Consider the following 23,030-nt stretch of genomic DNA (forward strand, 5'->3'; position numbering starts at 1 on the left):
ATATCACTAGAAAAATTCATATATGAATTTAAATTAAAATTTTAATTTTACCTTTAATCTAAATTGTTTTTAAGTTGAATTACGTTTACTAATTTAATTAGTTACAAGTTTTTTTTAAATTATTTAATTATTTGAAAATGTAAAAATATATTTTTATTTAGGCTTTTATATTAAGTTTTTTTGGTTTTTGGACATATATATTAGTATAAATATAAACAAAATACGGTCATTTATTATATTTTTATAAATATTAAATTAAATATATTAAAGTTGTGTATAAAAAATTTTGTATCTGTGATAACAAACGACATCGAACTGTTTTAGTGTACAACTGTTATTTCTTAATATTAACGAGTTTCTAGTTGGACATTTTGAAGTCAAGTCGGACTGTCTGATCGTCAAGATCTCAATTGATGTGCACAATTCTCCGGCTAGATATTCTAATGCCATCGTGGGTAAAGAACAACCAGGTCATAAGAAGCACCTGAGCTAGAAGCATTACACCACCTAGCAACGCCTGAGGAACAAAGCATATGATAACTTGACTAACATGATGGTATCTCGGGCTGGAAGAGCTGGTTCTCGATATGGAAAGGTGAGCCGATTCTTTATGAGGCTACACATCTTTCTTCTAGAACAAGCTGCTTTCAAGAGTCAAACCAGACTGCATAAGAAGATGAAGTTGGAAAATTGATCTCTAGTCGGTACACTTGCACACCAAGTGAGTTTGCTAGTCGCTTTCCAAGACGAGTTGTGAAACGCTCTTGGAGTAGGCGGCAACTCAAGGATCGAGATAGCGTCTGGACCCCATCCCATTTTTGGGCCAATTCCCCTCCTCTAATTCAAGAGCTTTAGGCCGGATACTAGCTTGGAATTGGAATTAGGTAACTAAAAAAATAGGGATCAGAAATGTGGTCAATATTACGAAAAATAAAGAGATATCGTTTATACCCAAATCAAAATTCCTGATCAACCGAACAACAATGATCTTGCACTTGGTTTTCAGGTATCCGGGAGGTAAATCAAAGGGAAAGGCTATAACCAACCTCACAGCGAAGCGAACGTTGTCAAAGGACTGACAACGATGAAGATATAATCTGAAAGCCTTATTAATAGTTTGGAGATATAATATAAGATTTATAAAAACATGTTTAAAAAGAAGATCGCTCTAGCTATAAAAAATATATATGAACCTGGAACGTTAGTAATATATGTCTTTTGTTTCAATGTATATGATCAAAGCATAGACATTCCCAATATAATTTAAACGTATTGAGATATTCAAGAGTAAGCATTCTTATTTTTTGCATACTTGTCATATGATGCACTTTTAAGGTCGTGATATATATGTTGCATTGCATTTCACGTTAAGCATGTTAACCTTTTAAATAATTTTGAACAATTAGGGACGATCAGCCCTCTTTCTTGGACGATCGAGTAGCAAGTAACACCCACCAAATCTACGGAGCAGCGTGTATGGTGACTTAGAACTTTACATGTCCAAGATTTTATTAAGTGTGCAAGACACCCATTGAATCTATTGATTAGTGTGCTACACACAAAGCAATTTCATTAGTAAGGGCACGAAGATGTCCACTCATACAGATGAGTGATCATATGATAATGCATTAAACAACCCTCTCTCGGGTTGTCCAAATGGTTCTCATTTATCGAATGGAATAGTCCGCGGTTATAGTCACCATTAATCCTTTTACCCGGGACAATATTGTAGAGGCTCTACATAATAGCATGCAATTTGATCTGTTTACCGACTCCACTGAGGGGTCATTAGGTTGCGGGGTTGAGTGTCATTTCAAAATACGTGAATCAAATGTATTGTAGTTGGTGATTCACCGTTTGCCTATATATGAAGATATCCTACGTGGTCTGATGAGTTAATAGTGCAAGGAATATCTGACAAGAATAAGAACGTGCATTTTGGAAAAGTGTTTCCTCAGTTACATGTATCATGTTACTATTAATACTCAAAGATATATCACATCGTTATCAAATTCTTATACAACTCTCGATATTCCAGTGGTTGCTGATTTGATCGGGGTATATGAGTTGAAGGGACTGCAGTGTACGCTAACCATAACTTAAAGTTCTTACAGACACTATCAGTGATGACTATGGGATTATGGGGTGATGCTACTAGACGCTCTTACCATTATCCGATGGGTGCAATCAAAAATAAATTCTTACATTCTTGATCAAGGGATTGATGAAAAGAATTTGGCTAAATTAAGGTAAGCCCGAATAATAATAAATGTTATTCTGAATCACATGGAGATTTGAACATATAGCTAGCTGTATGTCAGAACAATTGTAGGTCACACAAGTATCGGATTCTGTGTTTTTGTTAAGAAGGTCAAAATTCAAGGAATTGAATTTGAAGACTATAGTTTGATGGAGATCAAACACAATGCTTATAAAAGGGTTTGTAAGTTGATTTCATAATATAAAAGAAACGGAAGTTACTTTAATTACTAAGGACACCCACACATTGGTGCATTAATGGGTGATTATTAACGTCCATTAATGTTCATGTACAAATGTGGGTGTAGAAGTTATTAATTTTGGGTGACATGGCAGCCAAAAAATTCATCAGAATGAACGGCATTATTTCGCAAATAGCGACGGTTTTTCGTAAATCGTCGCAACTTGAAAAGCATCGTTACTTGCGACTGTTTTTTAATGAAAGTCGCTACTTGCGGCGGTTTTTTAACAATAGCGACGGTTTTTGAAAACCGTCGCTAATTAAGGCATGTTCTGAAGAAAATCTCCCGAACGGAATCACCAACGGCTCTTTTCAAACAGCAAAATTATTCACCAACGGCTAGTTAAATAAAATAATAATAAAAAATCATTAGAAATACAAATCAATTTCTACAAATTTATTCATTCATCCAACACATTTCTACTCATCAACCACACTCGATATATATTCTCTACCATTCTCAAACTTCTATTTGTAGGTTCAATATTTATTTCTTTAATCCTTATTTGTATACAATGTCTCATTCTTCGAGCAGCTCCAGCTCTAGCCCAACAAGCGAAGACGAAGTACAAGTTGAAGTTAATGACAAAATTTATGATCCGGGAGAAGAAATGATGTTATGCATATTTGAACTAAGCAGAAAAATACATGAATCTTCTGAAAGTAGTAACGAGATTCGACGAAGAAGAAGGTTCATCCAAAGAAATCGTGAAGCCGGTCACTTGCGGCTTGTCAATGATTATTTTTCCGCCAGCCCAGTGTATCAAGATCATATATTTCGAAGAAGATTTCGTATGCGAAGAGAGTTATTCCTTCACATTGTGAATGCACTTGAGGCCAATTCAATGTATTTTCAACTGAGGAACGATGCTGCTAGAGGGAAAGGATTGTCACCACTAAAAAAATGCACAGCTGCTATACGTCAATTGGCTTATAGAGTCCCTGCCGACCATCTTGATGAGTACCTACGTATGGGGGAATCAACTGCCATCAAGTGTCTTTACAAATTCTGCCAAAATGTGGTTGAAATATTTGGTGATCGATACCTGAGAAGGCCGAATGCTGATGATATTCAACGTCTTCTTCAAATGCACGAAGAGAACACAAATTCCCTGGCATGTTGGGTAGCATTGATTGTATGCACTGGCAGTGGAAAAAGTGTCCAGTTGCTTGGAAAGGGCAGTTTACCAGAGGCCATGGGTCGCCGACAATCGTACTTGAAGCAGTCGCATCTCAAGATCTGTGGATATGGCACACATTCTTCGGGGTCGCGGGTTCACGTAATGATATTAACGTGTTGTACGAATCTCCCATATTCAACAATATCTTGCAAGGAAATGCCCTGGAGATCAATTTCACAGTTAATGGTACTCATTATACGAAGGGTTACTATCTAACAGATGGAATATATCCGGAATGAGCTACTTTCGTTAAGGCTTTTCCTTGTCCGGAGGATCCTAAAAGGAGATTGTTTAAGGAAAGACAAGAGTCTGCAAGAAAATATGTTGAACTGGCATTTGGAGTGCTCCACTCTAGATGGGCGATTGTTAGAGGTCCAGCTCGTTATTGGTACAGAAAAAAATAAAAATATATTATGTTAAAATGCATTATTTTTCACAACAGAGGATGAGGGGTGTAACGTGACAAATTGGTCTAACGACGAAGGTGACGAACCCGCACAACATGTCCAGGGCTCAAACCGAGGATTTCATGATTATCTCCGTAGAAATTCCGAACTACGTGACTCTCAAGTACATCACCAACTTCGTGCCGACTTAGTTGAGCATAGTTGGACAGAGTACAACAACAATTAGTGAAGTCAGTTTATTACAAATTTTAAAATGTTTGAAATATATGTTGTTTTTCATTATATTCAACTGTTGTTTCCTATGTGTACGCTTTCAGTCAAATTTGTAATAAATTTTTAAATTTACATAAATGAAACTCGTAAAATAATCAATAAAACTATTAAACAGTTGTTTTTTCATTTTTTAAATAATATTTTAAATAAAAGAGTCCAACTTTTTTTTTTCATTTCTTAATAATATTTTAATGAATATTGGAATTAAGTTATTTTTAAAATAATAATACTATTTATTTTTAGTAATATTTGTTGTAAAATTTTAAAAATATTAGAAAGATATTGAAATAATTAAAAATAAAAAAACTGAGTAAGTGGACAGTGGGACCCATAAATAATGAAAGTTGATATTAAATGAATGTGGGTGTGTGTTAATAATGTGAAAGTGTTAATGTAATGAATAAGTGGCTCGTGGACCCCATAATTTTTGAGGAGATGGAGAGTTATTAACATGGATTAATGGAAACGGATGCAGATGCTCTAATTGAGGAATGCTAGTGAAACTGTCTGTTTTGGTGAAGGAGTTCACAAACTGGTCGCTGTCAAATATGGACAGTCGAAATTTTCAATTTTCATTATACGAACAAGATTTGTATCATTGATACATCGGTGCTATCAGATCGTCAATCGATGTTATAATGATTTCACAATAATTTATTTAGTGGATTTAATATTTATTAATTAAATAATTGTACTAGAGTGATGGCCGCCTATATGTACAAAATTCTCATTAATATTCTAGAGGGTTTATAATTAATTAACTAAAAATTTACTTAAATAATAGTTATTTAATTTAATTAAAATATCTATCTATGTATGTGTGTATTAAATGTATATGTGTAAATATATTGATGTTTACATATATACACTTTATATAGAGATATAAAGATGCATTATATAATATAAAAATATCATGCATTATCAAAAATTGATAAATACATAATATAATATTAATATAAAAATTTTAATTAATGAAAATTAAGAGTCCTAATGATACTAGGATAGGAATCCTCATGACATAACAACCACCAAAACTGTTGGCCTCTTGAGAATTTTTGAAGAAATATTCAATCGAAATTTCTTCCTTGTGCCATGCTACGCTGCCGCTGCACCAACTCCAGATTTCTTAAATTCGGGTGTCTCATTCTCAACGCAAAATTGTTTGCGATTTCTAGTAAAATTCAAACAAGGAACACAATTTCCCATCGTGGACCAAATTTGACGTTTAAAGGCAGAGATCCATTCGAAAGAAGATACAAAAAGGATTATCTCCACTAATCTCGGATTAGTTTGGAGTCCAACATTTAAAACACAGATATACAAAAGAAAAGTTTCGAGCTTTGATATTAAAATTAATGCGTCTTGAATGCGAGAAATCGGTACCCCAACACAAATATGCTGACAAAAACATATATCAATTTCATTTCTTTCACTTGAAGCATAAACAAATTTGGACTTATTGGCAGTGCAAGGATTTAACACTAACATGTTTTATGCGTTATTTTTTTGCCTTGGAAATATGAGATTTATGCTAGTTTCACTACAAAAAAAATTCTTCTTAACGACGGAAATTACCACTGTCGCTAAAGTCGCCGTCGCAAATTGTAGTGCCCAAATTCAGTACACGTAAAACCCATGCATTCATTTAAGTATTAAATTATTTTTAATTAATTTTTAAAACAAGCCTTTGCAGTGCATGATTTATTTAAATGCATTATTTTAAATTACTCATGTTTATGTGATGCACGTTAAAATGTTTTTCAAGTTTCATGTTTCAGGCGATTATTTGAGGCGGGATCAAGGAAGAGGCCGGTGACGATTTTGACATTTTGTAACGTGGTATTTTATTTTTAGTTGGGTTTGAGGCATTTTAAATAATTTAATTAGTATTTAACCTTTTAAAGCCTAAAATGTTTATTTAGTGTTATTGAAGCTTCGAAATTTTAAAAGTTTAGGGAGTGTGAGTTTTATTTAATTGGGGGAATTTGTAAATGGGGAGATTATCTTTTAATTAGCATTTTTAATTGTTAACTTAGCATATTATATTCCCCTAATCTACTAAACTCACGCCCACACACACACACACTTTTACACACACTAAGAATCGTTTAACACACACACACTTTCACAAAATCAGATTTTTTATCTTTTTGAGAGAAGAAATATTAGGGTTCTTGGCTAGGGCAGCAGCCGCCCCTCCCCTAAACATTTCCAGCAAGTTTTTGGTGAGTTTTATTGCAAGAAAGTCGAGCCGCAAGTCGTTCCGGATCAACCTCGCTTTTTTCTCGCGTCGGTGTCGTCGTCACGGTATTTTAATATCAAAAAGGCACGTATAATCTGTTCTTTCTGCATCGATCTTGCCATAGTATGCGTCGTGTTATTTTATGCGTGAAAATCCATGTGTGACGTTCGTCGTTTGAGCGGAAAATGGTTTGAATGCGTTTGAAATACTTTTTAGATCTGAAATCTCGTAATTTACTGTTCTGATGAAAACTGCGATTTTTTTGTCGGGATTTTGAGAAAACTTTCAACTATAAAATTATAGAATTTTTCGATACCTTCGATTTGATATAAAATTCGAGATTTTTGGATGAAAATTGAGTGAGTTATGATGCTTTTCGTGGGACCGCTCAAACTGTGACTTTTACGAAAATTGTGTTTCTCTAAGTTTGTTGCAGGCTTCGTTGGAGATCGACGGACGATCGTTGTTGCACCTAGGTATGATTATTATGTTGTTGAGTCGATATGTTGTACATCGTTTGGTGTCGATAGGCACTCGAAGGCATTAGAAGTCGTAGGAAAGAAATTAGCGTCAATTGCCACGTTTCGAATGGTATGTGTCGTGGGGTGATCGTCATCACTTTGGGAATTGGTACAAATATGGTTTGGTGTCATAGCGTGCTAGGATGGGTCTCGGGGTGTCGTTTCTTAGTCCGTGCAACCGGGTCTAGAAAGTTAAGACAGGCATGTACAAGAGTTTTCGTAAGTTCGCGATCACAGAGCCTACACGGACCCTTACACGGACCCTGGCACGGGGTCCGTGCCTTTGTTCTTCCGGAGTGCATTTTTCCAGAGTCTGCACGGACCCTGGCACGGGGTCCGTGTCCACCCTTTTCATGGAGTCTTTCACCCGAGTCTACACGGACCCCTACACGGGGGTAGGCACGGGGTCCGTGTTCTTTCTTTCTTTCGGGCATTTCCTTTGCAGTAGGTAGACGGACCTGTACACGGGCCCGGGGTCGGGGTCCGTGTACTCACGTTTTTGGGAAAGATTTGTAAGTATGTGCGGGGTTTGATGTCATGGTTTAGTGCAAGGGTTATCAAGGTCGTGTCATGGGAAATTTTAGAATGTCCTAAGTATGATTTCCACGTTTAAGTTATGCGAGTTAAGTATGCAAAATTCAGGTTAGTGTGCAGCAACGGCCCCGATCGAAGTCCCAACGAATCCCTCAACGCCAAGTAAGTATGTTGACGTGCAAAGAAAATATTTGAAGTTTTTGAGGTATGCTAAATGTCTTGTGACCAAAAGTGAATGGGTTTGGAAGTCGGTGAACGTGGCCGAGGATCTCTCCACCCCATTAAATTATGAACGGGTTTGAAGTTAGGATTGGAAAGTGTTAAATTATGAACGGGGACCAATCCGCCCGTTAAATTATGAACGGGTTAGATCGTGGTTGTGAAGCGTTAAATTATGAACGTGGATCAACTGGCCTGTTAAATTATGAACAGGGATCTCATGTATGTGGCAGTGGATACGTCCCTGTCAGCCCAGTACTGTGGTGTGTCTGATCAGGCGTTTATTATGTATGGGTCACTTGCTTTGAAACATGCCTCTACGCAAAATGATGAAGTTATGTATGTTCAATTATGCAGTATGTTTATGAAAGTTTAAGTTGATGGCACGTCTAAGTATGTATGTACATATGTTCAAGTTGTAATACGCAAGTCAAGTTTTAAGTATGTAGGTCCTATTTTAAAGTTGCATGTGATTTTATTATGTACTACTCGTTACTACCAGTTTATACGTGTTGAGTCTTTAGACTCACTAGACTTGATCGATGCAGGTGACTATGTTGATGAGGAGACGGGAGGTGGCGACCAAGGGGCAGGCTTGGATTGAGTGGGAGGCTAGACCCGAGGACCGCCTACGTTATTTTAAGATTTTAAGCATGAAAACATTTACACTCTGATTCTATGATTTGAATGTTAGATATTATGAGGCAGCTCTTCTTTTAGCAAATTTTAGTTGGCGACATTGATTTCAAATATTATTTTGATGAATGATGAGTGACGACTGTATGGATGTTTATATTCAAGAAAATTTTTAATTTTTCCGCAAATTTTAAGTATGAGAGGTACGGTTCGTTACACAAATATATTGCGATGGTTTTTCAAAACGCGTCGCTAATTAGCGACAGTTTTGAGTAGATAAACCATCGCAAATTTAGCGATGGAATATAACTAAAACCGTCGCTAAACTTTCGTTAATCAGCGACTGTTTTATCAAAACCCGTCGCTAATTAGAAAACCGTCGCTACTTAGCGACTGTTATTTTCATATTTCGTCGTTAATTGTTTCTTTTTTATAAAAAAAATGTTGTTTTATAATTTCTTAAATAAATTATTTTTATAATTATTTATACAAATTTTAAATAATCTCTCAACTCATCTAAATTAATGATTTTCAAATTTGTAAATAATGAATGAAACGATTAAATCTTGCGATAATAAGCAAACAACAAAATCGCTTAAGAGAGAAAAATATAATACAGATGTGAAGAGGCGTATAGAAAATGGACCGAAATACTCAAATATAGACAATTTGTGACAAATTTTTGAAAAACCGTCGCTAATGTTTTTTTCAAAAACCACGGTTTTTCAAAAACCGTCGCTATTAGCGACGTCGCCGAGTTAATTAATCGGTGACGGTTCATAAAACCGTCGCTATTAGTGACAGTTTTATGAAAAAAGGTCGCTAATTATAGCGACGGTTTCATCAAAATCGTCGCTAATTAGCGACAGGTCTCGACAGTTCCCTTGCACCGTAGTCGTTGATGTTTTTGTTTACAGATTTCAGTGAGAATGTCAGCGCAATAGTAATGCTGACAGTTTTATCTTCTCCCCTTTACAGCGGTACTCAGTTTCTTTGCAACTGCTGACACTCCCTATTATGTTTGTTATCTTCAATGTGCCCCGGCCAGATTTCAGTGAGAATGTCGCTCCTAGTGACTTTACCTCATTTGCTCGATCTTCGATTCAGTTTCTTGCTGCTGGCCAACCAACAGGAGTTGAAGAAGTTGATCTTTTGATCCTTTCATCTCAACTAAAAGAACAAGTAATTATATAGAGAGAATTACAAAATTTTCCAGAAGCAATAACAGCCACGGTGTCGTCGTCACGGTATTTTAATATCAAAAAGGTACGTATAATCTGTTCTTTCTGCATCGATCTTGCCATAGTATGCGTCGTGTTATTTTATGCGTGAAAATCCATGTGTGACGTTTGTCGTTTGAGCGGAAAATGGTTTGAATGCGTTTGAAATACTTTTTAGATCTGAAATCTCGTAATTTACTGTTCTGATGAAAACTGCGATTTTTCTGTCGGGATTTTGAGAAAACTTTCAACTATAAAATTATATAATTTTTCGATACCTTCAATTTGATATAAAATTCGAGATTTTTGGATGAAAATTGAGTGAGTTATGATGCTTTTCGTGGGACCGCTCAAACTGTGACTTTTACGAAAATTGTGTTTCTCTAAGTTTGTTGCAGGCTTCGTTGGAGATCGACGGACGATCGTTGTTGCACCTAGGTATGATTATTATGTTGTTGAGTCGATATGTTGTACATCGTTTGGTGTCGATAGGCACTCGAAGGCATTAGAAGTCGTAGGAAAGAAATTAGCGTCAATTGCCACGTTTCGAATGGTATGTGTCCTGGGGTGAACGTCATCACTTTGGGAATTGGTACGAATATGGTTTGGTGTCATAGCGTGCTAGGATGGGTCTCGGGGTGTCGTTTCTTAGTCCGTGCAACCGGGTCTAGAAAGTTAAGACAATCATGTACAAGAGTTTTCGTAAGTTCGCGATCACAGAGCCTACACGGACCCTTACACGGACCCTGGCACGGGGTCCGTGCCTTTGTTCTTCCGGAGTGCATTTTTCCAGAGTCTGCACGGACCCTGGCACGGGGTCCGTGTCCACCCTTTTCATGGAGTCTTTCACCCGAGTCTACACGGACCCCTACACGGGGGTAGGCACGGGGTCCGTGTTCCTTCTTTCTTCCGGGCATTTCCTTTGCAGTAGGTAGACGGACCTGTACACGGGCCCGGGGTCGGGGTCCGTGTACTCACGTTTTTGGGAAAGATTTGTAAGTATGTGCGGGGTTTGATGTCATGGTTTAGTGCAAGGGTTATCAAGGTCGTGTCATGGCAAATTTTAGAATGTCCTAAGTATGATTTTCACGTTTAAGTTATGCGAGTTAAGTATGCAAAATTCAGGTTAGTGTGCAGCAACGGCCCCGATCGAAGTCCCAACGAATCCCTCAACGCCAAGTAAGTATGTTGACGTGCAAAGAAAATATTTGAAGTTTTTGAGGTATGCTAAATGTCTTGTGACCAAAAGTGAATGGGTTTGGAAGTCGGTGAACGTGGCCGAGGACCTCTCCACCCCGTTAAATTATGAACGGGTTTGAACTTAGGATTGGAAAGCGTTAAATTATGAACGGGGACCAATCCGCCCGTTAAATTATGAACGGGTTAGATCGTGGTTGTGAAGCGTTAAATTATGAACGTGGATCAACTGGCCTGTTAAATTATGAACAGGGATCTCATGTATGTGGCAGTGGATACGTCCCTGTCAGCCCAGTACTGTGGTGTGTATGATCAGGCGTTTATTATGTATGGGTCACTTGCTTTGAAACATGCCTCTACGCAAAATGATGAAGTTATGTATGTTCAAGTATGCAGTATGTTTATGAAAGTTTAAGTTGATGGCACGTCTAAGTATGTATGTACATATGTTCAAGTTGTAATACGCAAGTCAAGTTTTAAGTATGTAGGTCCTATTTTAAAGTTGCATGTGATTTTATTATGTACTACTCGTTACTACCAGTTTATACGTGTTGAGTCTTTAGACTCACTAGACTTGATCGATGCAGGTGACTATGTTGATGAGGAGACGAGAGGTGGCGACCAAGGGGCAGGCTTGGACTGAGTGGGAGGCTAGACCCGAGGACCGCCTACGTTATTTTAAGATTTTAAGCATGAAAACATTTACACTCTGATTCTATGATTTGAATGTTAGATATTATGAGGCAGCTCTTCTTTTAGCAAATTTTAGTTGGCGACATTGATTTCAAATATTATTTTGATGAATGATGAGTGACGACCGTATGGATGTTTATATTCAAGAAAATTTTTAATTTTTCCGCAAATTTTAAGTATGAGAGGTACGGTTCGTTACAGTTGGTATCAGAGCGGTGTTCTTGTAAAGGGTTACGCCTACTGCCAGTCGCAAGAAGCTCTCGAAGTCACACCTCAAGTCTGTAAGTTTTAAGGCTTCAAAACTATATGCTATGTACTATGCATTAAGTCATGATTTCAACATGTCTATGTTTTAAGTTCAATTTACGTGCATCTTATGATATCGATATTATTCACGCATGTTGGGTTTACGTGTTGGGTAATTGGTGGAACAGTATGCCTCCTAGACGTACGATTAATTAGGAAGCTCGGACTGAGAACATGGAGCATCGAGAGGAGGAAAGGGCCAATCCTCTGCCACCACCACCTCCAGACATGCAGGCACAGATGCTTGCAGGCATGACACAGTTCTTCGCACAGTTTGCGGGGAACCAGGCGGCAGCAGTAGGTGCAGGGGCGAGGCCCCAACCAGAGGCAGTTTATGAGAGGTTCCGGAGGATGAGTCCGAAGGAGTTTCCGGGCACTACTGACCCGATGGTGGCTGAGGGATGGATCAAGTCCATCGAAGTGATTTTCGACTTTATGGAACTGGCAGATGCTGACAGGGTCCGTTGTGCCACTTTCTTATTGACTGGAGACGCTAGACTGTGGTGGGAGAGTGCGTCAGTGGCGGTGAACTTACAGGTGCTACCTTGGAATGGTTTCAAGGAGGTCTTCTACTCCAAGTACTTCACTGAGGAAGTACGAACCAGACTCACCAACGAGTTTATGACGCTGCGACAAGGAGACAGTAGCGTGGCAGAGTTTGTGAGAAAGTTTGAGAGGGGGTGTCACTTCGTGCCCCTCATTGCGAATGACGTACATGCAAAATTGAGGCATTTCCTGAATGGGTTGCGGCCGATCCTGCGCCGGGATGTGAGAGTAGCTGGCCCTACTTCTTATGCAGTTGCCGTTTCTAGAGCATTGGCTGCAGAGCAAGATCTGAGAGATATTGAGGCGGACAGACAGCGCAAGAGGCCCTATCAGAATCCATCGCCGCAGCTGCACCACCAGCAGCAGAATCAGAGACCTCAGTTTAAGAGGCCGTTTCAAGGGCCGCCAGCGAAGAAGCCTTTTCATGGACCACCAAAGGGTAAGGGTCCAGTTCAGCAGCAAGGAGCGCCTCAGAAGCCCGTTAATTTTCCGGTGTGTCCTAAATGCAACCGTCAGCACCCGGGGCAGTGCTTGTATGGATCGGACAAGTGCTTCAAATGTGGAGCTACGGATCATATGCTTAAAGACTGCCCGCAGTGGAAGCAGCCAACTCAAGGGAGAGTTTTCGCCATGCATGCTCAGGAGGCGAACCCAGACACTACACTACTGACCGGTAAACTTTCTTAACAAAGTTCAGTATTATTTTGCCTTGCATGTGGATTTTTGTTTGGGATTATTAGTGTGCTAGTATTATTTTTGAGTAACTTGAGATATTGGGTTCTTCTATGCTTAAGGTTTATGTTAGTGATTTTGGGGATTGTAAGTTAGGTTGTTGTGTTAACGCCTCCCAGGAAACATTTTTATTAAGAGACTGTAACGCCCCAGATTTGACGACTGTCCTCACTGTACCAAGACGAGTCTTTCCAGCGTGCTTATGTCCTCACTCACACGCACCCTAGAAAACTTCCCAGGAGGTCACCCATCCCAAAATTGCCCCAAGTCAAGCACGCTTAACTTTGGAGTTCTTATGTGATGAGCTACCGAAAAGAAGATGCACCTTCGTGATATGAGTAGTACAAATCAAATCTTTTAAGCCCTCTTCAACTGTTCAGTCCATTACATTGCCCAGTCTCGGAATCCCTCTCATTCCCGTGTGGGTCGGTTCATTCATGTTCCCTTCACTTAGAAGCCTGCCAGGAGCCGCTCATTGTCCGTGAAACTAATGGCACCGGCGTTCACCCCCCGCCCTCTTTCTGAAACCGAGAAGGAGAGGAGCTGAGGGGAGGTGTCGGCTGAGTAAAGTGATTAGGTTTAGGGTTAATGGTAGGTTATGCAATATTTAAATAGCTAACAACCAACTAATGGGCCTAATTTTGATAATTAAAAGTTTAACAAAGATTTTTAAGCCCAACAAACTTAAACATAAGCCCATTAAGTCCACACGCGTTCCCGAAAAATATTTTGAGTTGAAAAGATTTTTAAAATATTAGTCGAATCATTAAAAAGTCCCCCGATTCGATAAAATTTGCGTACCGATGAAAAATAAAATCTTACGGGTAAAAACACCCAAAAATTTCTATTTTTGTAAAATACACTTAAAAAATGCTTTAACTTAATTTATAAAAATAAATCATGTAATAAAATAATTTTTCTGAAAATTCTCCGGTCTCCGTTCCTCGATCGAACGTGAAATGCACTTAGAAATCCTAATGCATGAACTTTTAAAATTTCGTGGAGCAAATCCTATCATGCATGAATTATGCCCAAAATGCATAAAAGTAATCAAACATAAATTAATGAAATAAACATGCTAAAATACCACTTCTTAAATAAGTCTTTATAACTTATTTCAATACTCCATCTCCAGTCCGGCCTCACTGAATTAACTGAAAAGAAACAAAATTTAAACTGCTGGCTAAAATAATTAACTTCAAAGAAAAGCATTTAAATAATCATGCAATGAAGTCAATTTAATTTAAAATACTAGAATTATGCATGGCTTATACGTAGACTGATTTACGGGTTCTACAGAGACTATCCACAACCGCACTGATAGACTCAGGAGCCACTCACTCCTTCATATCGGAGACATTCGCCAATCATTTGGACCTCAAGTCCATTGGCCTAGACGTGAACTTTTCAGTGACAGTCCCATCAGGGGAAGAACTGTTAGCTACCAGCGTGGTCAGAGAAATCGACCTAGAATTGCACGGCCACCTGGTATATGCAGATCTAATCCTATTGCCGATGCGAGAATTCGACATCATATTGGGAATGGACTGGCTGGCCAAGAACAGGGTTCTAATCGACTTTCAGAAGAGATCAGTACTAGTCAGACCTTTGGGTATGGAGCAGTTTCTTTTTGAGCCAGACAGATGGAGAAGTTTCCCTCGCATGATTTCGTGCATGCAGGCGAGGAGACTGATTTCCAAGGGGTGCCAGGCCTTCTTAGCTAGTATTATTTCAGCACCTGATGCGCCTACTCCATCTTTAGCTGAAGTGCCAGTAGTCAATGAATTCCCAGACGTCTTCCCAGACGATATTTCAGGTCTTCCACCAGAGAGAGAGGTGGAGTTTGTCATTGATCTCATGCCAGGCACAGTGCCAATCTCTAAGGCACCGTATCGATTAGCTCCAGCAGAAATGTTAGAACTCAAACAATAGATTCAAGAGCTCTTAGGCAAGGAGTTTATCCGCCCGAGTTTCTCTCCGTGGGGCGCACCAGTACTTTTTGTGAAAAAGAAAGATGGAAGCATGAGACTGTGCATCGATTACCGTGAGCTGAACAAGGTAACGATCAAGAATAAGTACCCATTGCCGAGAATCGAAGATTTGTTTGATCAATTACAGGGAGCTACAGTGTTCTCTAAGATAGATCTTCGATCAGGGTACCATCAGCTGAAAGTGAAGGATGCAGACGTCCACAAGACGGCTTTCAGGACCCGGTATGGGCATTACGAATTCTTAGTGATGCCATTTGGGTTGACTAATGCTCCAGCAATTTTCATGGATCTCATGAACCGAGTATTTCAGCCGTTCCTCGACCAGTTCGTCATAATATTCATTGACGATATTCTAATATACTCGAAGAGCCATGAAGAGCACGACCAGCACTTGAGGACAGTATTACAGAACTTGCAGAGCCGTAAGTTATTTGCGAAGTTCAGTAAGTGTGAATTTTGGCTTGAGAAAGTAGCGTTTTTGGGGCATATAGTGTCTAGCAGTGGAATCGAGGTGGATCCAGCGAAAGTAACGGCTGTCAAAGAATGGGTTGAGCCAAGGAATGCATCTGAAATTCGCAGCTTTTTGGGTTTAGCCGGTTACTACCGTAAGTTTATTCGGGGATTTTCGTCCATAGCAGTGCCACTCACGTCACTCACCAAGAAGAATGCTAAATTCGTGTGGAGCGACGAATGCCAGAAGAGCTTCGATACCTTGAAGCAAGCTCTTATTTCAGCTCCAGTGCTATCCATGCCGACAGGAGAAGGTGAGTTTGTGCTTTATACCGACGCATCTAAGCTCGGATTAGGCGCAGTGTTGATGCAGTAAGGTCGGGTGATAGCTTATGCTTCCAGACAGTTAAAGGTGCACGAGAAGAACTACCCGACGCACGATCTTGAGTTAGCCGCCGTCGTTTTCGCACTGAAAATTTGGAGACACTACCTATACGGCGAGAAATGTTAGATTTTCACCGACCACAAGAGTCTCAAATACTTCTTCACGCAGAATGAGTTGAATATGAGACAGAGACGGTGGTTAGAACTTGTGAAAGATTACGACTGCGAAATTAGCTACCATCCGGGAAAAGCTAATGTTGTCGTAGACGCGTTGAGCAGAAAAGTGGCAGTGGTCGCTCAGTTGTCAGCTCAGAGACCGCCACAGTCAGAAATTCAGAGATTTGGTCTAGAGGTTTATCGAGAGGGCAGAGCTCCTAGACTGTCCAATCTGACAGTCAAATCTGATTTGCTAGACCGTAACCGAGTAGGACAGTCTTTAGATGAGCAGTTACAGAAATGGAAACTGAAAGATGAGGCCAAGGGCAGTGTTCTTTACACAGTGTCAGATGGGATTGTGAGATACAGAGGTAGAATGTGGGTGCCTAGTGTTGGCTCGATCAGACAGGATATTTTGAAACAGGCACACGCATCTCCGTATTCTATCCACCCGGGAGGTACCAAGATGTATAAGGACCTCCAGATTTTGTATTGGTGGCCAGGGATGAAGCGAGACATCCGTAGATTCGTATCAGAATATCTCACTTGCCAGCAAGTAAAAGCTGAACATCAGAGGCCAGCAGGATTGGTTAAGCCACTCCCCATCCCTGAGTGGAAGTGGGAGAACATTACTATGGATTTTGTGGTTGGGTTGCCGAAGTCAGCCAGAGGATCGAATTCTATTTGGGTTATAGTTGACCGACTCACTAAGTCAGCACACTTTTTGCCAGTGAAGACGACTTTCTCTATGACGCAGTATGCGGAGCTTTACATCAAGGAGATAGTCCGTTTACATGGGTTTCCAGTTTCCATTGTGTCCGACAGGGAACCGAGGTTCACCTCGTCCTTCTGGAAAAGCTTACATGCAGCCATGGGGACGAAATTCCTTTTCAGTACCGCATTCCACCCGCAGACAGATGGCCAGTCTGAGCGAGTGATACAGATTTTGGAAGATTTGCTGAGAGCATGCATGATTGATTTTCAAGGAGCTTGGGAGTCTAGACTACCTCTAGTGGAGTTCACCTACAACAACAGCTTCCAAGCATCCATTGGTATGGCTCCCTATGAGGTGTTGTACGGGAGGAAGTGCAGATCACCAGTTCATTGGGATGAAGTTGGTGAGAGGACAGAACTTGGTCCAGAGATAGTTCAACAGACTGCAGACGTGGTGGTCAAGATTCGTGAGAGAATGAAGACTGCCCAAAGCCGTCAAAAGAGTTTTGATGATAAGAGGAGGAGAGATCTCGAATTTTCGGTGGGTGATCACGTTTTCGTCAAGATAGCACCCATGAAGGGTGTGATGAGATTTGGAAAAAGAGGCAAGTTGAGTCCGAGGTTCATAGGGCCATTCGAGATTTTGGAGAGGGTTGGAACATTAGCTTATCGTGTTGCCCTTCCGCCGAATCTGGCCGGGGTGCACAATGTGTTCCATGTCTCAATGCTGAGGAAATATCTGGCTAATCCTTCGCACATTCTGAGTTATGAGCCGTTGCAGCTAACTCCAGACCTGTCTTATGAGGAGAAACCAGTCCAAATCTTAGACAGGCAAGAGCGTAGGCTTCGGAACAAAGTGACTAGGCTAGTCAAAGTCCGGTGGCTAAAACAATCAGTGGAAGAGGCCACATGGGAGTCCGAAGAAGATATGAGACTTCGCTACCCGGAGTTGTTCGGTAAGATTTAATTTCGAGGACGAAATTTTTATAAGTGGGGGAGGAACTGTATTGCCCAAATTCAGTACACGTAAAACCCATGCATTCATTTAAGTATTAAATTATTTTTAATTAATTTTTAAAACAAGCCTTTGCAGTGCATGATTTATTTAAATGCATTATTTTAAATTACTCATGTTTATGTGATGCACGTTAAAATGTTTTTCAAGTTTCATGTTTCAGGCGATTATTTGAGGCGGGATCGAGGAAGAGGCCGGTGACGATTTTGACATTTTGTAACGTGGTATTTTATTTTTAGTTGGGTTTGAGGCATTCTAAATAATTTAATTAGTATTTAACCTTTTAAAGCCTAAAATGTTTATTTAGTGTTATTGAAGCTTCGAAATTTTAAAAGTTTAGGGAGTGTGGGTTTTATTTAATTGGGGGAATTTGTAAATGGGGAGATTATCTTTTAATTAGCATTTTTAATTGTTAACTTAGCATATTATATTCCCCTAATCTACTAAACTCACGCCCACACACACACACACACTTTTACACACACTAAGAATCGTTTAACACACACACACTTTCACAAAATCAGATTTTTTATCTTTTTGAGAGAAGAAATATTAGGGTTCTTGGCTAGGGCAGCAGCCGCCCCTCCCCTAAACATTTCCAGCAAGTTTTTGGTGAGTTTTATTGCAAGAAAGTCGAGCCGCAAGTCGTCCCGGATCAACCTCGCTTCTTTCTCGCGTCGGTGTCGTCGTCACGGTATTTTAATATCAAAAAGGCACGTATAATCTGTTCTTTCTGCATCGATCTTGCCATAGTATGCGTCGTGTTATTTTATGCGTGAAAATCCATGTGTGACGTTCGTCGTTTGAGCGGAAAATGGTTTGAATGCGTTTGAAATATTTTTTAGATCTGAAATCTCGTAATTTACTGTTCTGATGAAAACTGCGATTTTTTTGTCGGGATTTTGAGAAAACTTTCAACTAGAAAATTATAGAATTTTTCGATACCTTCGATTTGATATAAAATTCGAGATTTTTGGATGAAAATTGAGTGAGTTATGATGCTTTTCGTGGGACCGCTCAAACTGTGACTTTTACGAAAATTGTGTTTCTCTAAGTTTGTTGCAGGCTTCGTTGGAGATCGACGGACGATCGTTGTTGCACCTAGGTATGATTATTATGTTGTTGAGTCGATATGTTGTACATCTTTTGGTGTCGATAGGCACTCGAAGGCATTAGAAGTCGTAGGAAAGAAATTAGCGTCAATTGCCACGTTTCGAATGGTATGTGTCGTGGGGTGATCGTCATCACTTTGGGAATTGGTACGAATATGGTTTGGTGTCATAGCGTGCTAGGATGGGTCTCGGGGTGTCGTTTCATAGTCCGTGCAACCGGGTCCTGAAAGTTAAGACAGGCATGTACAAGAGTTTTCGTAAGTTCGCGATCACAGAGCCTACACGGACCCTTACACGGACCCTGGCACGGGGTCCGTGCCTTTGTTCTTCCGGAGTGCATTTTTCCAGAGTCTGCACGGACCCTGGCACGGGGTCCGTGTCCACCCTTTTCATGGAGTCTTTCACCCAAGTCTACACGGACCCCTACACGGGGGTAGGCACGGGGTCCGTGTTCCTTCTTTCTTCCGGGCATTTCCTTTGCAGTAGGTAGACGGACCTGTACACGGGCCCGGGGTCGGGGTCCGTGTACTCACGTTTTTGGGAAAGATTTGTAAGTATGTGCGAGGTTTGATGTCATGGTTTAGTGCAAGGGTTATCAAGGTCGTGTCATGGGAAATTTTAGAATGTCCTAAGTATGATTTCCACGTTTAAGTTATGCGAGTTAAGTATGCGAAATTCAGGTTAGTGTGCAGCAACGGCCCCGATCGAAGTCCCAACGAATCCCTCAACGCCAAGTAAGTATGTTGACGTGCAAAGAAAATATTTGAAGTTTTTGAGGTATGCTAAATGTCTTGTGACCAAAAGTGAATGGGTTTGGAAGTCGGTGAACGTGGCCGAGGACCTCTCCACCCCATTAAATTATGAACGGGTTTGAAGTTAGGATTGGAAAGTGTTAAATTATGAACGGGGACCAATCCGCCCGTTAAATTATGAACGGGTTAGATCGTGGTTGTGAAGCGTTAAATTATGAACGTGGATCAACTGGCCTGTTAAATTATGAACAGGGATCTCATGTATGTGGCAGTGGATACGTCCCTGTCAGCCCAGTACTGTGGTGTGTCTGATCAGGCGTTTATTATGTATGGGTCACTTGCTTTGAAACATGCCTCTACGCAAAATGATGAAGTTATGTATGTTCAATTATGCAGTATGTTTATGAAAGTTTAAGTTGATGGCACGTCTAAGTATGTATGTACATATGTTCAAGTTGTAATACGCAAGTCAAGTTTTAAGTATGTAGGTCCTATTTTAAAGTTGCATGTGATTTTATTATGTACTACTCGTTACTACCAGTTTATACGTGTTGAGTCTTTAGACTCACTAGACTTGATCGATGCAGGTGACTATGTTGATGAGGAGACGGGAGGTGGCGACCAAGGGGCAGGCTTGGACTGAGTGGGAGGCTAGACCCGAGGACCGCCTACGTTATTTTAAGATTTTAAGCATGAAAACATTTACACTCTGATTCTATGATTTGAATGTTAGATATTATGAGGCAGCTCTTCTTTTAGCAAATTTTAGTTGGCGACATTGATTTCAAATATTATTTTGATGAATGATGAGTGACGACTGTATGGATGTTTATATTCAAGAAAATTTTTAATTTTTCCGCAAATTTTAAGTATGAGAGGTACGGTTCGTTACACAAATATATTGCGATGGTTTTTCAAAACGCGTCGCTAATTAGCGACAGTTTTGAGTAGATAAACCATCGCAAATTTAGCGATGGAATATAACTAAAACCGTCGCTAAACTTTCGTTAATCAGCGACTGTTTTATCAAAACCCGTCGCTAATTAGAAAACCGTCGCTACTTAGCGACTGTTATTTTCATATTTCGTCGTTAATTGTTTCTTTTTTATAAAAAAAATGTTGTTTTATAATTTCTTAAATAAATTATTTTTATAATTATTTATACAAATTTTAAATAATCTCTCAACTCATCTAAATTAATGATTTTCAAATTTGTAAATAATGAATGAAACGATTAAATCTTGCGATAATAAGCAAACAACAAAATCGCTTAAGAGAGAAAAATATAATACAGATGTGAAGAGGCGTATAGAAAATGGACCGAAATACTCAAATATAGACAATTTGTGACAAATTTTTGAAAAACCGTCGCTAATGTTTTTTCAAAAACCACGGTTTTTCAAAAACCGTCGCTATTAGCGACGTCGCCGAGTTAATTAATCGGTGACGGTTCATAAAACCGTCGCTATTAGTGACAGTTTTATGAAAAAAGGTCGCTAATTATAGCGACGGTTTCATCAAAATCGTCGCTAATTAGCGACAGGTCTCGACAGTTCCCTTGCACCGTAGTCGTTGATGTTTTTGTTTACAGATTTCAGTGAGAATGTCAGCGCAATAGTAATGCTGACAGTTTTATCTTCTCCCCTTTACAGCGGTACTCAGTTTCTTTGCAACTGCTGACACTCCCTATTATGTTTGTTATCTTCAATGTGCCCCGGCCAGATTTCAGTGAGAATGTCGCTCCTAGTGACTTTACCTCATTTGCTCGATCTTCGATTCAGTTTCTTGCTGCTGGCCAACCAACAGGAGTTGAAGAAGTTGATCTTTTGATCCTTTCATCTCAACTAAAAGAACAAGTAATTATATAGAGAGAATTACAAAATTTTCCAGAAGCAATAACAGCCACGGGGTTGTGCGTTATGCGTTAGAGCCGCTGAGGACAAATCAATATGATGGTTATTACCATCTCCCTTTTGCATGCAATGGCATCTCAGATATTGGAGTCCATTGCTATCTTTTCTATGATGTAAAAAAAAAAAACATTGGCATGACATTAAAATGTAAATTTGTGATGATTATTAGCTTCAGTTAATGTTACCAGCTACCTGCAGTGACTATTACATATTTTGCAGTTCAATTCCAAAGGGTTTGTTTTATGTTTTAGATATTTTGTCTCACTTGGGCTTGAATGGCACGACCTGACTGCTGAATGTATAGCTTTTCTTTTGCCGTCCTTCAATTTTTTTTTTCTAAAAAAAGCATCTATGCAGGAAAACTATGGAAGAAGGTCATCGGCACCTAGAAAGAGTAGCTCATGAGTAGCTCAATTCGAAGAGCCCGAGGATTCAAAGAGCAAGAAGCCCACTACTTATTTCATTTTTCCCAGGTAGTCCGACTGTTAATCCACTGGTCTTGCAGGAATTTCGGTGGTTGTCAGCATGATTGTTATTAGTTAATGGAGGAGACTAGTGGGTATGGCCATAGTTGATGCGCATGTGAATTGATGTAATAGTATTTAGTAATAGACACATGTTTGATTTTGGTCCAGTCCAAGGATGAAAGGCAACCAAAATATGAGGTGCCTGAAATTGTTCAAATGAATGAATGTTCAACCACGGGTAATCTGTCAACAAGCTTTTCTGATCTTGGGCGTGAAAGATTACGTGAAGTTATTGGATGCTTGTTTTTTTTTTTTTTTTTTATCAAAATCAAAACATGATCAAATTTAAGATACGTGTCATTTCTGTATGCCTTTATTCTATTTGCTTTATATATAATAAAGGGATACGAGAACACATGAAACATTGTATGTATTCATGATGTAAGAATGATGTGAAATGTGTGACTGAGATTGAATTATGTCCAACAACCACAGGATAGCCACCACGAGTAAATAGATTATTAAAAGTCATGATGTTTATTCAACACTTTGCATTCTGGTCTAAACACGTGCCACGTGGCGTGCATATTTCCATATAACGAATAGTAACATGCAATATATCTAAACGTACACTACACTACATGGTTTGTTTTTTCACCACAGAAAGACTGCAATAGTGATCCATGCTGATTCCTTTCTTATTCTCTTTTCCACTTGCCCAAATTAACCAAACGGAACTAGCTAGCTTTTCTCTTCTCTTTTGACTCTTCTTAAGATAGTGTTTGGTTTGAGTGACATCGTGGGATTGTGAGGTTTTTTTTTTTGGGTTTTATTCCATGTTTGATACGTTTTTTTTAACAAAATCATAA

This window comes from Primulina eburnea, chromosome 9 (assembly GCF_022965805.1).
Source record: "Primulina eburnea isolate SZY01 chromosome 9, ASM2296580v1, whole genome shotgun sequence".
Taxonomy (NCBI): domain Eukaryota; kingdom Viridiplantae; phylum Streptophyta; class Magnoliopsida; order Lamiales; family Gesneriaceae; genus Primulina; species Primulina eburnea.